The sequence below is a fragment of the Elgaria multicarinata genome, chromosome 4 (assembly GCF_023053635.1).
Source record: "Elgaria multicarinata webbii isolate HBS135686 ecotype San Diego chromosome 4, rElgMul1.1.pri, whole genome shotgun sequence".
Lineage (NCBI taxonomy): Eukaryota > Metazoa > Chordata > Lepidosauria > Squamata > Anguidae > Elgaria > Elgaria multicarinata.
The window spans coordinates 3,281,288-3,295,932 of NC_086174.1; the positions used below are offsets into that span (position 1 = coordinate 3,281,288).

General features: G+C 48.4%; 1 protein-coding gene across 5 annotated transcripts in view; it reads left to right on the forward strand.

Moving 5' to 3' along the window:
* The first annotated feature begins 625 nt into the window (after positions 1 to 625).
* PTK2B (protein tyrosine kinase 2 beta) overlaps positions 626 to 14,645 on the forward strand; it is a 126,395-nt gene continuing 112,375 nt past the window's right edge. For 4 of the 5 annotated variants that reach the window (XM_063123722.1, XM_063123725.1, XM_063123726.1 and 1 more), the window contains exon 1: positions 626 to 773. The gene's annotated coding sequence lies outside the window, so the exon portion shown is untranslated. Of the gene's footprint in view, positions 774 to 1,104; positions 1,154 to 14,645 lie in introns of those variants that run through there. The other variant, XM_063123723.1, reaches the window with a different exon arrangement.

Below are 14,645 nucleotides of genomic sequence, written 5' to 3' on the forward strand. Positions count from 1 at the left end.
CTATTAATATTCGACTCATTTAGAACATTTCCCTCCCCTCATCTAGGCTCTCTGTCATGGCTTCTATATCTAGCGATCAATCATGAGATGGAGATATACTTATTTTCCACACACTTAATGTTATACATCCTCCGTTCACAGTTATGGTTGTAAGCTGGACCTAATCCTTGTCCCCTTCTTTTAAATTGCTTTTTTTTTGGCCCACAGTGGGCTTTAATTAGGGACATTGGTGGTGGGTGTGTTTTTTGGGGGGGGAGATATTCTGTTGGCATTAGAATATGCAAGCCTGTGTATTATGCAGAATTCTTCACCTGGCAGCTGATGGTCTCTGTGCGTTTCGAAAGCTTGCCCACGCCTACAACCACAGCAGCTACTTTGCCAACGATATCTGTCGTGGACCCAGAGGGTTGTATTCGGGTTCTGCTCCTGCTTCCTCAGCTGCCGTTGAGACTTTAAGCTTCGCACTCTGAGGACTCCTCCTCTCTGGTCTCTTTAAGGAAGTGGGCAGCCAGAAACAGGGGAGTGGCTACATTTAAAAGAAATAAATGTGAGAAGAGGGGAAAGAGAGAGAGAAGGAGGGGAAAAGCAGGCACCACCACACCGAATCATAGCTCCCACGCTGTTCAGGCATTTCTCAGGCAGCCAGTTCAAAAGTTCTGCTCACCTGCTCTGGTTGGAGGAGGAGGAAGAGGAGGAGAACGACACGGCCACCCTCCTCTTCCTTGGAAGGCCAGAGAAAGCCGGACGCAAAGACCAGCCTGGATCTGCCTCAGGTGAGTGTCCCTGACCTTTGCAAAGGAGAGAAAGTGTTGCAAAAAAATAACAATTAAGGGTGGTGTGTGTGTGGGGGGGGTAGGCTCCTGTTGAGGCAGGTTTCCTGTTTGCGGACAGGACTATCACGGCTTTCGCGCTGACGCCTGACACCCACATCGCTTGCAGGCAGAGAAGAAGCGAAGGTGCAACCAGGAAGTAGGCGAGGGAGGAGGGCACTGCTGAAACCAGGCCCTGCGGGGTGAAAGGGAGGCACCGGGGCTGCCGGAGGGACCCTTCGGCCTTTTTCTCCTCCCGGCTGGCCTCCAGCTGAAGAAGCCAACCTTTGAGTGGCACTTTGGGCCCCTCCGGGCAGCACTTGGCTTGGAAGGAGGGCAGGAAGGTAGGTGGCGAGGGCACTGGGGTCAACTGAGGGCAGTTTCTGGGCGGCCTTTCTTCCGAATGTGGTGCTGCCTGGAAATGCCAGTTGCGCTTTTTCGGCCAAGCGTGGTTCTTGACGTAGAGCAGTGTTCTCCAACCTGGTGCTCTCCAGATGCGTTGGGCGGCAGTTCCCATCGTTCCCAGCCAGATGTGTGGCAGCCCAACACATCTGGCTGGGGAAAGCTGAGACGGAGAGGTGGCCTTGCTACAGGGACGGGGAAGGCTTCCAGTTGAGTGCTGCGTGGCTTCCTGCTGGGGTCTTGCGTGGTGACTTGAACCTGAAGCCCAAATCCTTGCTGTCTCCGGGAATGTTTCGCCGTCGAAGTGGGATGTTGCAGCCATGCCTGTCGCAAGCCTTCTTGACAGCCGTGTCACTGTCGGGGCAAAAGGGGTGGCGTCCACCCTTGTTTTAACAGCACATCAGGCCAGATGCGTCTCTGGCAAAGGACGGACGGACGTGTGTGTGTGAGCGTGAGCTTAACAGTGTCTCAGATCCTAAACGCCGGCATGAAGAGAGGAAGTTCACACACACACACACACACACACCAGTTAACTCACAGGCGGTGCGTTTTCTTATTCATTTGGATTTCTATTCAGGCTGACAAAATGGATTTTAAAAAAAACACCCCGTTAGAGCAATTGTAGAATTTCCTGGCTAGGAAGAGCGAAACATTGGTGGAAGCTCCATAGTGTGGCTGTATTTGTTTCTTTGCGTTCATGAGAGATTTGACAAGGCTCAGCTGTCTGCACTAGGCACAAGGGCGAACCTCTGTGGATCAGGCCCTAACAGTGCGATCCTATAATGTCTACTCAGAAGTAAGTGAGTTCAATGGGACTTACTCCCAGGTAAGTGTGCATAGCATTACCTGACAGTAAGCCCCATCCAACTCAGTGGGGCTTACTTCTGAGTAGACATTATAGAGTTGCACTGTTTGTTTAACTCAGTTTCTCATTTTGGAATAAATAGTTTACGGATAGGAGAAGGTGAAAAAAAGAATCTTGCAATCTTTTCTCTTCTCCCAGGCATTTAGCAATATGTAATGACCGTGGGTTTGTGGTGGGGGGGTTTTTTGGCTCCTCGTTTTTAAACTTGTTATAGTGGTTTTAAATGTGTGTGTATTTTGCTTGTTTTTGTGGTTTTAAATCTTTGTATATTGTTTTTAAGTGTTTTTCTCTTATGTGAACCGCCCAGAGAGCTTCAGCTATGGGGAGGTATACAAATGCAATAAATTGTGGCACCTTCTAAAGACCAAAAAAAATGTTCTTGTGGCATCAGCTTCCGTGGGCCAATCTAATGAGGTGGTCTCTGGCCTGCAAAAGCAACAATAAAATTCTTCGTTTTTAAGGTCTCACAGGGCTCCGTGTTTTTGCTGCAACAGACCAGCCTGACTACCCTTCTGGAACTGGTCACATATGTTAGATTGTACTTAATTGCCTGCTTTGCACCTGGTTGCAGACAATGTCGTTTGCAGAACTGTCGCTTTTTGCAGAGGATAGAAATATTATGCCATTGACGACATTGGAATAATAATAAAAACGCCGGGAAACACGTATGTGTGTTATGCACATGAAGAGGTAGAGCTGCCCCCCCCTTCCCCTGCTTCAAAATTTCAGATTTTACCACTGAAGCTAAAAGTATGCGGGGCCCAGGTACTTGAGTTGCACATTTCGAATCTTCCGGCATGGCATTTGGTTTGTTTTTGAAATTTGCAGAATTTGGAAAACGGATTACATTTCACCTCTGCATGTATGGGAGAGGAAAAGTAAAGATACGACTTCATAATTATTGGGTGAGGTGGGGACTGAACCTGTAGCGGCAGAAAGACAAGGATATGTAAAAGAAGGGAGTACAGAGGCTAAGAAGCCGGTCAGAGTGGTCCTTTATCTAGGAAGCCTCCCCCCATTCCCAAACCCAGGAGACGGGCTAGCTATGCTTACCCAATGCTGAGCAAAAGGCACTCTGCACGTGTCCCAGTACACTTGCCCGCTGCTCGTTCCAGGACTGAGCCCTGGCTTTGAAAATAAGTCCCAGGGGAGTTTGGGAAATGATCTCGCCTAGAGTTCAGCTGCTCCCTTGGTGTGCGTTATGTGGAGGATGCTGGGACTCCAAATAAGCTAGAATAGGTACCCATGCCAAGCCTGGCTGACGGTCATTTGGTGTGGGGTGGAGGGAGGTCAGAATTTGTGTCCCGCTTCTGACACATAAATCACAGTGTAAAGTGCTCCCTTTGGCTTATCAAAGAGTACGTTTTTTGTGGACCGCCCAGAGAACTTCGGCTATTGGGCGGTATAAAAATGTAATAAATAAATAAATACGTGCAAGAGAGTTCTCATCCAAGCTCTTCTATTCCCCCCCCCCATCACAAAGAATTGCATTGTTCTTTTTGTAAATCTTTAGTACTTTGAGGGGTGTGTGTGTGTGTGTGTTGTGGCTGTATTTGAAACACCTTTGCCTCCTCTTTTGCACCCTTCGAGAGTCCCAAAGCCTTGTCCAGTTTTGAAGAATGCTGATCCTAGGGAGAGGACTTTCTTTCTGTCCTTAAGCACAATTTTTTAGGCAAAATCAGGATATAAATAAAATAACAGAAGAGGTGGTCAACCTATTTCATAGAATCATAGAATAGCAGAGTTGGAAGGGGCCTACAAGGCCATCGAGTCCTGCTCCATGCAGGAATCCATCCTACAGCATCCCTGACAGAGGGTTGTCCAGCTGCCTCTTGAAGGCCTCTAGTGTGGGAGAGCCCACAACCTCCCTAGATAACTGGTTCCATTGTCGTACTGCTCTAACAGTCAGGAAGTTTTTCCTGATGTCCAGCTGGAATCTGGCTTCCTTTATCTTGAGCCCGTTATTCTGTGTACTGCACTCTGGGAGGATCGAGATATTTCTCGACAGAATCGCTTCTGACTGCAGATGGGAGCTCATTCAAGTGTAGGGGGGGGGGGAAATCATCCCCACACATAGAAAATGAGCATGTCAGGAGGGAGGCTATAATTGAACCCTTCTTTCGGACATGCTAGATTATTACATGCAGGGAAGCTTGCGGGCAGAGGAGTGTTTGATCACAGAAATCTCCCACCCTCGATATGAAATCGTATGATCTAGAACCAAGTTGGCTGCTAGTGAAAACGATGGAAAAGGCATATTTAAGCTTGGCTGGGAATTAGGGTCTTGCTGAGTGAAGGTTTTGTTGTGTGCTCAGAATTGCAGCAACCCCTCCCCTTAGAACAAGAAGAACACCATTCGGTGTGTACATTTCAGCGTCTTTTCAGAACTTTGCAATCCGTGTGTGCGTGTGTTTTGTCACAGGGAGATGTGGACACATTCTGTAGGTGTTGGGAGAGGAAGAAAGAACCCCAATCCATGTGTGGTGTGTTTGTGTCTGTGTGGTGAAGGAGACAGAATTTAATTCCGGAACGAGACATATTTAAGATAAGGAAAAAACCCTTCTCTTTTTGTTGTGTTTCATTAATATCTTTAATTGATCAAAGGGAGAGAAGTCTTGAACAGGGAGCTGCCTTCAGATCTGTACTAAAGAAATGCTACCTGTTCCGTACTAAAGACGGTCCTCAGAACCAGTTGTGAAAGCCAGGGATATATGCACACATTTACGTAAATCACATATAATGTATTGCTAAATTAGGTCCATGTTTACAGCGTTTATAAAATTTCCAGAACTGGGTAGATTGAAAGAAGAGAACAGAAGCAACTCTTGCATCCATTTCTGGGTGCCCCATTTTAAGAAGCACCCAGACAACTTAAGGGAAAAAATTGCAATCCGTCTTGAGATCCTTTTTTGATAAAGGGCGGGATAAAAGTGCTAAATTTCTGCTGCTCCCAGTCTGCGGAATGGCCTGCTGGAGGAGATTCGTCAACTTAACAGTCTTTTAGCATTTTAAAAAGCTATCAAGGCTGATCTCTTCCGGCAGGCCTGTCCAGTGGAATTTTAGGATGCTTTTAGGATGTTTTTTTTAGGAAGTTTTAACAATGTATACTATGTTTTTAATCAGTATTTTATGTATTTTGTACTTACTGTTGTTCCCTGCCTCGATCAGAATGGGGAGGCAGGTAAGAAATAAAATTATTATTATTATTATTATTATTATTATTATTATTATTATTATTAAAATAAACATGTGCAGAGAAGAGCAACTGGGATTGTGAGGGATCTGGAAATCAAGTCCTGTGAGGAACAGTTGAAAGAGCTGAGTATGTTTAGCCTGGAGAAGAGGAGATTAAGGGGGGGGGGAGAAATGATAGATGGAGCAGAACGTGTTCCTTTTTGCTCTTGAACGCAGGACTAGAAGCAATGGGTGGAAATGGCAGGAAAGCAGAATTTGGCTGAACCTTAGGTGGAACTTCCTAATCATGAGAGCTGTTCAGCTGTGGAACAGAGGGCCTCGGAAGTGGTGGGTTCGCCTTCTCCGGAGGTATTTCAGCAGAGGCAGATGGCCATCCATGAGGAATGCTGTAGCTGCACGCTGTAGTGCAAAGCCTGCCTTGAGCAGGGGGTTGGACTAGGTGATCTTTGAGGTGCCTTCAGCCTCTATGATAGGCTGAAGGCACCTCAGGCAAATGCTATTTTGGGCTACATTAATAGAAGTAGAGCTTCCAAATCACGTGAGGTCCTGGTTCCTCTCTATTCGGCCCTGGTTAGTCCTGATCTAGAGTATTGCGTCCAGTTCTGGGCTCCACAATTCAAGAAGGACACAGACAAGCTGGAGCGTGTTCAGAGGACGGCAACCAGGATGATCAGGGGCCTGGAAACAAAGCCCTATGAGGAGAGACTGAAAGGACTGGGCATGTTTAGCCTGGAGAAGAGAAGATGGAGGGGAGACATGATAGCGCTCTTCAAATATTTCAAAGGTTGTCACCCAGAGGAGGGCCAGGATCTCTTCTCGATCCTCCCAGAGTGCAGGATACGGAATAACAGGCTCAAGTTAAAGGAAGCCAGATTCTGGCTGGACATCAGGAAAAACTTCCTGACTGTTAGAGCAGGATGACAATGGAACCAGTGACCTAGGGAGGTCGTGGGCTCTCCCACACTAGAGGCCTTCAAGAGGCAGCTGGACAACCCTCTGTCAGGGATGCTTTAGGGTGGATTCCTGCATTGAGCAGGAGGTTGGACCCGATGGCCTTGTAGGCCCCTTCCAACTCTGCTATTCTACGATTCTATGATTCTAAGGTTGCAATTGGATGTGACACGAGAAATCAGAATCAGAATCTCCCGTGGTTTTAAAGAGTTAATAGCAAGGGGCATATTAGATCAGGACTATAACATTGGGGGGGGGGAGTTGGGTTACTGGTTTTTTAACATATTTCTAAACCAATCTATGTCGATAGGTCTCAGGGAGGAGCACAGTAATAAAAACGATTCAACATAAAACTCCAAGACTATTAATTCAGCACTAATAACCTGAACAACCAAATAAAAAAGGAGCTACAGCCAACAAGACCCAAAGGTTTCGGCAAATAATCAGGTCTTAACTAGGCCGAAATGAGATTGGTACCAGGTGCAGCCAGGCGTCCGAGGGGATCCCAGGCCAGAACTGGGTGGTTCTAGCCAAGGCCTCAAACTGTTTGAGGCTTTGAATATCATCACTAACACCTCGAACTTGGACTGGAAATGTATTGGCTTATTGGTTGAACTCTGCCCCACCGAATCATTTTTCTGATTAAAATCCTCCCCTGCCACTTGACCTATCCAAGAAAACATACAGGCCTCTGTACAGTGTGTATTGGCAGGGTCTACTTACCCAGCAGTACTCCATAATCATGAGGACTAGTAGCTCGGTGGTAAGAGCAACAGCTTTGCATTCAGAAGACCCCAGGTTCAATTCCCTGCATCTCCAGGTAGAGCTAGAAAGACTCTTGCCTCAAACCGTGGAGAGCCTTTGCTGCCAGCCTGCAATACTGGGCTAGATGGATTCAGCATAAGACACGCTTCATAGAATCATAGAATAGCAGAGTTGGAAGGGGCCTACAAGGCCATCGAGTCCAACCCCCTGCTCAATGCAGGAATCCACCCTAAAGCATCCCTGACAGATGCTTGTCCAGCTGCCTCTTGAAGGCCTCGAGTGTGGGAGAGCCCACAACCTCCCTAGGTCACTGATTCCATTGTCGTACCGCTCTAACAGTCAGGAAGTTTTTCCTGATGTCCAGCCGGAATCTGGCTTCCTTTAACTTGAGCCCGTTATTCCGTGTCCTGCACTCTGGGAGGATCGAGAAGAGATCCTGGCCCTCCTCTGTTTGACAACCTTTTAAGTATTTGAAGAGTGCTCTCATGCCTCCCCTCAATCTTCTCTTCTCCAGGCTAAACATGCCCAGTTCTTTCAGTCTCTCTTCATAGGGCTTTGTTTCCAGACCCCTGATCATCCTGGTTGCCCTCCTCTGAACACGTATGTAAATATTTTTGGGTTTTTTTTATGTTATGGACAATACTGTATTTTTAAGGTTTTTAACCTTTGTAAACCACCCAGAGAACTTTAGCTGTTGAGTGGTATAGAAATGTAATACATCAAATCAAATGATACCAGCAGGCACTGGTCTGACCACGTCCTGCCTTCGTGCCTATCCCAAAAGAAATATTTCACCTGAACAGGGCTTAGATGTACCCCCACCCACCCATTCTCACATACAAGAGTGGGGCCCTATGGATACAGGGAGGAACTGTAGCTCAGTGGCAAAGGTCCCACGTTCAATTCCTGCCATCTCTATTTAAAACAAAACAAAATGGGCCATTTGGGGTGGGAAAAGACCCCCTGTCTCTTCCTCAACCATGGAGAGCCGATGCCGGTCAGACTACAATTATTTGGGCTCCAGAGACTTCATATCTGACCTGGGATCAGTCGTCTTTCCATGTCTCTCTTGGGTGGCATCATCCACGCAGGAATACATTTTTTTTGTTCTTTGCATCTTCTGCTCTCCACAGTGTTCTAACCGAACAGCTGCTGTGAGCGCACATCATGTTCCCTCTTCTCTTTCTCTTCGGAAGAAACTCCTACCTCCTCTTCCTTTCCAGCCCAAGTATTTTTAAGCTCCCCGTGAACATAACCGCAGGAGTGAATGGATGGGCGAGAGGGGTGGGAGGCACGTTCCCCCTTTGGGGCTGGTATTTTGATCGGGGGGCTGGTCCGAGGACGCCCTCTTCTTTGATGGAGGCTGATCCATGCGAGGTCTACGGCAAACCAAGTATCCGCAGCCTCGCTCTGGATGAACCCCTTGGCCCTGTAGACATCCAGGGCCGGTGCCAGACTATTTTGCGCCCTAGGCAGGTGAACCGCTTTCATCCACCCACCCACCCCAGTGTACCTGGGCGCAGAGCGCCATCTCGCCCGCCCAGCCAAAGCGAAGCTGGGGTGGGGTGGGCGGCTTCTGGGAGAGCGACTTCTGGGCGCACCGTTCCGAAGCCACCCCACCCCAGCGTTCTGGCTTTGCTTCAGCTGGGCGCCCACCCAGCTGAAGCGAAGCCAGGACACTGGGGTGGGGGGGGCAGCGGGAGGGCAGCTTCAGAACAGTGCTGCCGGCCGGAAGCCGCTCTAGAAGAGCGACTTCCGGGTGTGCCGTTCTGAAGCCGCCCACCCACCCCAGCGTCCTGGCTTGGCTTTGGCTGGGCACCCAGCTGAAGCGAAGCCAGGACGCTGGGGCGGGCGGGTGCCTTCAGAACAGTGCGCCTGGAAGCCGCTCTCTCAGCTGCTGTGGGAGTGCGGCTTTCGGCGCGCCCCTTACCTTGGCGCTCTAGGCGGCTGCCTGAGTGGTCTCTATGGTAGCACCGGCCCTGTAGGCATCGCACAAGAAATGGTGGGGCGATGCATCGTCTGAGCCAGAGTTTGGTCGAATGGTTCTGATGAAAGCAGCTGCCCTTTTAAAATAATTTATTCGCTCTGTTTCTGTGCCTTTAGCTGCCCTTTTAAAAGAAATTATTAGCTCTGTTTCTGTGCCTTTAACAGCATCTAGTCACAGGAATCAATTCAGCGAGTGAAGGTTGTCCCAGAATAGTGACATAAATTCGCAGAAATGCACTTATTTATTTATTTATTTATTTATTTATGTATTTATTTATCTATACCTCATCTTTCTACCAAAAAAGGACACTCAAGGCGGCTCCATCTGCTACATTTCTATGTGTCAGGCATCTGCAGAGAGCATAGGAGCAGAGCCAGTGAAAAAGATGGCAACCCTGATTCTGGCTTGGGTTTGGATGTGGGTGTGTGCAGGGCATGTCAGAGATCTATATCGACACGTTAGATGGGATGTGGCCGATATCGATTTGTTCAACGTGGCCCATGTGTTCCTTCTGGTGGAGGCCTTGGATTAGAGATGGGATCCTGTCCGGCCAAAGTTAAGCACGGTTCAGCTCCATTGATTTCAAATTTGCAGATGACACCAAATTCGGTGGGATAGCTAATACCCTGGAAGACAGAGACAAACTTCAAAGTGATCTTGAGAGGCTGGAGTGCTGGGCTGAAAACAACAGAATGAAATTTATTAGGGAAAAATACCAAGTTCTACATCTAGGAAATAGAAACCAAAGGCACAGTTACAAGATGGGGGACACTTGGCTCAGCAATACTACAAACAAGAAAGATCTTGGAATTGTTGTAGATCGCAAGCTGAATATGAGCCAACAGTGCGATAGGGCTGCAAGAAAGGCAAATGCTATTTTGGGCTGCATTAATAGAAGTATAGCTTCCAAATCACGGGAGGTCCTGGTTCCTCTCTATTCGGCCCTGGTTAGGCCTCATCTAGAGTATTGCGTCCAGTTCTGGGATCCACAGTTCAAGAAGGACGCAGACAAGCTGGAGTGTGTTCAGAGGAGGGCAACGAGGATGATCAGGGGTCTGGAAACAAAGCCCTATGAGGAGAGACTGAAAGAACTGGGCATGTTTAGCCTGGAGAAGAGAAGATTGAGAGGAGACATGAGAGCACTCTTCAAATGCTTGAAAGGTTGTCACACAGAAGAGGGCCAGGATCTCTTCTCGATCCTCCCAGAGTGCAGGACACGGCACTCTGGGACATAGCAAATATAATACACAGAATAACAGGCTCAAGTGACAGGAAGCCAGATTCCAGCTGGACATCAGGAAAAACTTCCTGACTGTTAGAGCAGTACGACAATGGAATCAGTTGCCTGGTGAGGTGGTGGGCTCTCCCACACTAGAGGCCTTCAAGAGGCAGCTGGACAAGCGTCTGTCAGGGATGCTTTAGGGTGGATTCCTGCACTGAGCAGGGGGTTGGACTCGATGGCCTTGTAGGCCCCTTCCAACTCTGCTATTCTATGATTCTATGATTTCAGTAAGTGAGTTACATACATGTTTAAACCCCTCCACTTGAGATCAATGGGACTTAAAAGCTGGATTACGCCCAGAGGTGGGTTGTTGTTTTTAAAGGCAAGGTTAAGAAGGAGGTGTGTTCCTCAGTTCATAAGTGAGACCATTAAAAGAGATGGCTGTGCAACACACTCGTATAAGCACAGAGCACATGCTTTGCATGCAAGACAAGGCCAGGTTTCCCCCCGCCCTCCGGATAAAAGATTTCAGGGCTGGGAAAGAGTTGCTGCTACTCAGAGTAGACCAGACTAGGCTAGATAGACCAAGGCAGCGCCTTCATAAAAACCCCAAAGTCAGATGACCTGAGATAGCCCAACTGCATTCAGTTGCCTCTCGTGTTCCTGTGATGGATGCATGGGTTTGACGGCTCCGCGCGGTCTGCGGTTTCTTCTGCATGTGCCCAGTTTGCAACACAACCCACAAGGCAGCCCACAAGTTTCCAAGCCACTGTCCAGGGTGCCCTTGGGAAATCTCTCCTTAGGAGGGCTAATTTTGTCTCTTGCTTGTACTGAGGAACGCCTTCCTTTGTCTGATTCAATGGGGAGGTCACAGCACGTGCAGAGCACCCATGGGCCCCCTCACCTCACATGGGAGGACTTGAAGCCGTGGGGTTGCTTCGGCCATGCTGCACCTTCCCCACTGTGGAGGACGCAGCATGGGTGAAGCAGCCCTGACTGAGCCAGAGAATGGAGCATGGAAAGCCCACATCCAGGGGAGCCGGTCCCCAAACAGATGCACGGACTGTGCAAGGGGAGAGACCCTGAAATTATTAATCGCTCTAAAGTTAACACCAGAAATACAGCAGATGGCTTCCTGAGATTGGGCCTTTTCTGCTGTGGTGGCACCTGGGACCTGGAAGGGCCTCCCAAGGCCTGGCGCCTTTGCTGCTTGCTTTCATTGAGGTCTGTTGTGTTTCAGAGTGCTGCTACACACAAGGCCAGCCTTCCTCAACCTGGGGCGCTCCAGATGTGTTGGACTGCATCTCCCAGAATGCCCCAGCCAGCTGGCTGGGGCATTCTGGGAGTTGTAGTCCAACACATCTGGAGCGCCCCAGGTTGACGAAGGCTGCACAAGGCGCTCTCTAGGAGATGGGACATGCAGCTGATGAACACGGGCTCCAGGCCGTTTCCTACCAGGGGCATGGGGGCAGGGGAAGAGACAGTCCTCCTTTGTGGTCTTTGTGCATTCATCAAGTTTCTGAGATATTCTGGTCCCAAGGGCTTTGTAGGTGAGAACCAGCTCCTTAAATTAGGCTGAGAAACAAACAGGAAACCAGTGGAGCTTTTTCACAACTGGTGCTGTGTGACCTGGCTGCTGCTTTTGCACTAGATGTAGTTTCTGAACACTTTTCAAGGGCGGTTCCGTGGATAGAGCACAGTGCAGTTATCTAAACGTGAGATGGAGGCATGTGGAACGGCCATCGCCAGGAAAGGATGCAGTTTTCACACCAGCCAAAGCTAGGCACAGGCTGTCTGGGGCACTGATGCCACCTGACTACCCAGGAGCAGTCCTGAGTCCAAGAACACACTGCAAGCCGCATGCCTGATCCTTCAGAGGGAGCGTAACCCCGTCTTGGACAGGTTCTATTCCCAATTCCAGGATGGCCTGCATGCTGAACAACAGGACCTCTGTCTTGTCTGGATTGAGCCTCAGTTTTTTCACCCACATCCAGTCTCACTGCACCAATGCAGTGGTTCAGGACCCTTGGCATCAGTTGTTATTATTATTATTATTATTATTATTATTATTATTATTATTATTATTATTTTATATAGCACCATCAATGTACATGGTGCTGTACAGAGTAAAACAGTAAATAGCAAGACCCTGCCGCATAGGCTTACAATCTAATAAAATCATAGTAAAACAATGAGGGGAAGAGAATGCAAACAGGCACAGGGTAGGGTAAGCAGGCAGAGGGTAGGGTAAAACTAACAGTAGAAAGTAACAGTAGAAAGTCTGCACAACATCAAGTTTTAAAAGCTTTAGGAAAAAGAAAAGTTTTTAGTTGAGCTTTAAAAGCTGCGGTTGAACTTGTAGTTCTCAAATGTTCTGGAAGAGCGTTCCAGGCGTAAGGGGCAGCAGACGAAAATGGACGAAGCCAAGCAAGGGAAGTAGAGGCCCTTGGGCAGGCGAGAAACATGGCATCAGAGGAGCGAAGAGCACGAGTGGGGCAAAAGTTGAAGAAAAATAGACTTAGACCTGGGTATTATTGGGATACAGACGAGACCCAACCTGAACCTTTTGGATAACGCCTCCCTGCAGGTTCATGCAGATACTAAAAAGCAAGGGGTGCAGTGGGCAAAATAGAGCCCTGAGGAACTCCACAGGCCAACGGGTGAGCAATACTGCCCCAGCTTTCTGCAAACGCTTAGCCAAATAGGACCGGGACCACCACAGCCCAGTGCTTCCACGTCCCATCCCAGCCAAGCATCCCAGAAGGATACCATGACCGATCGAATGCTGCCAGGAAGTCCAGCAAAATCAACACTTCCCCTGTCCAGCTCCTGGTACAGGCCATCCATCAAGGCGAGCAAGCCTATTTTCTTTCAAAACCAGCGCCCAGAAGGAAAACAATCGAGAGAAGCTGTTTCATCCAAGAAAACATGGAGTTGTGATACCGCAAAGAAAAAGGGGGAAATGGATACTGGCCCATAATTATCGACGATGGTGAGAGCTAATGAAGTTTCCCCCCAATAAAGGTCGTCTTACCACTACTTCATTTAGAGATGCCGGAACGTGGCCCACTTTCAAAGAGGCAGTTACAATTGCCACACGATCGGCCACTCCTGACCCACCCCCAGCAGCTCTTACAAGCCAGGAGGGTGGCCATATGAAAAGGAGGACAAGGTTCCTGTATCTTTAACAGTTGCACAGAAAACGGATTTTCAGCAGATGTCATTTGTATATACGGAGAACCTGGTGAAGTTCCCTCTTCATCACAGCAGTTAAAGCTGCAGTTGCCCTGCCCTCTTTTAAATCTGGTCACTCTAGTATAGCTCCTGCAGCTTTAACTGTTGTGATGAAGAGGGGATTTCACCAGGTTCCCCATATATACAAATGACACCTGCTGAAATTCCCTTTTCTATGCCACTGTTAAAGATCCAGGAGCCCTGTCCTCCTTTCCATAGGGTCACCCTAGTCTATGGAGCAAGTGGCCAGCTTCACCCCAACACACAACTTGTCCCCACCCTCAGGCAAAAGAACCTGAAACTCATCCATCCACTGAACAGACAGTTGCTTCAAACATCTCTCTAGAATCTGCTTTTAACGTTGAGTCCAAGTTGGAGCAGGGAGGAGTGATTTATTTTTTTTTAATCAGCAAAGTGTTTTGCAAACTTTCCACGTTGGGCTTCAGATGATTTCTTCTCACCATCTTGAAGAGCAAGAGGTAACAACCCCTTAGCCAGCTGAAGTAATTCCATTGGATGACACTGCGTGGGCACCGTGGAAGCACAGAAGAAAGGTGTCTTTGCTGCCCTCAGTGCCATGGAATAGGTCCTAATGTAGACTCTAACCAATATTTGAGCGGATTCGGCCCCGGGTTTTTATCCACCATTGCTCTAGTCACCTACCCAGGTGCATCAATCTTTTCAGCAGCTCAGAACACTCAGGTGTTCACACTCTGCATCTCCGAAGAGGATACTTAGGAGTGATTGTGTCAATTGCCCTGGTTATCTCCCCATTCCACAAATCCACCAGGATCCTCAGCTCTAGTGGCAGGAACCCCCACTCCCGTGCCCCAGGACATTCAGGAACTGCTCAGGATCCATCAGTCTCCAAGGTCAGACCAGTTTAATAAGCTCCCCCCACCTGTTAAGCCCTAAAGTACAAGCAAGTTGAGTTTTGGTCTCCAACGCCGTGGCGGCTGGTTGTACCTAAGAGTGCCCTGGGCTCAATCTATTTCTGGGCACCTAGAGGTGTTCTCTCTTGCTTTCCTAACAGATGTAAACTCAGCCAACGCCTCTGTGGGTTCACAACAAGGTTCCTATACCTTAAATAGATGAAGTTATTTGAGCAACTACATGACTTATCTCTGCCTGATTAGCTGCATTTCTGGCACGACGTTTAAAAGTGCAGGTGACTTAGTCTTGGGTCACCCTACCCTGGAAAACGATGAATTCGAT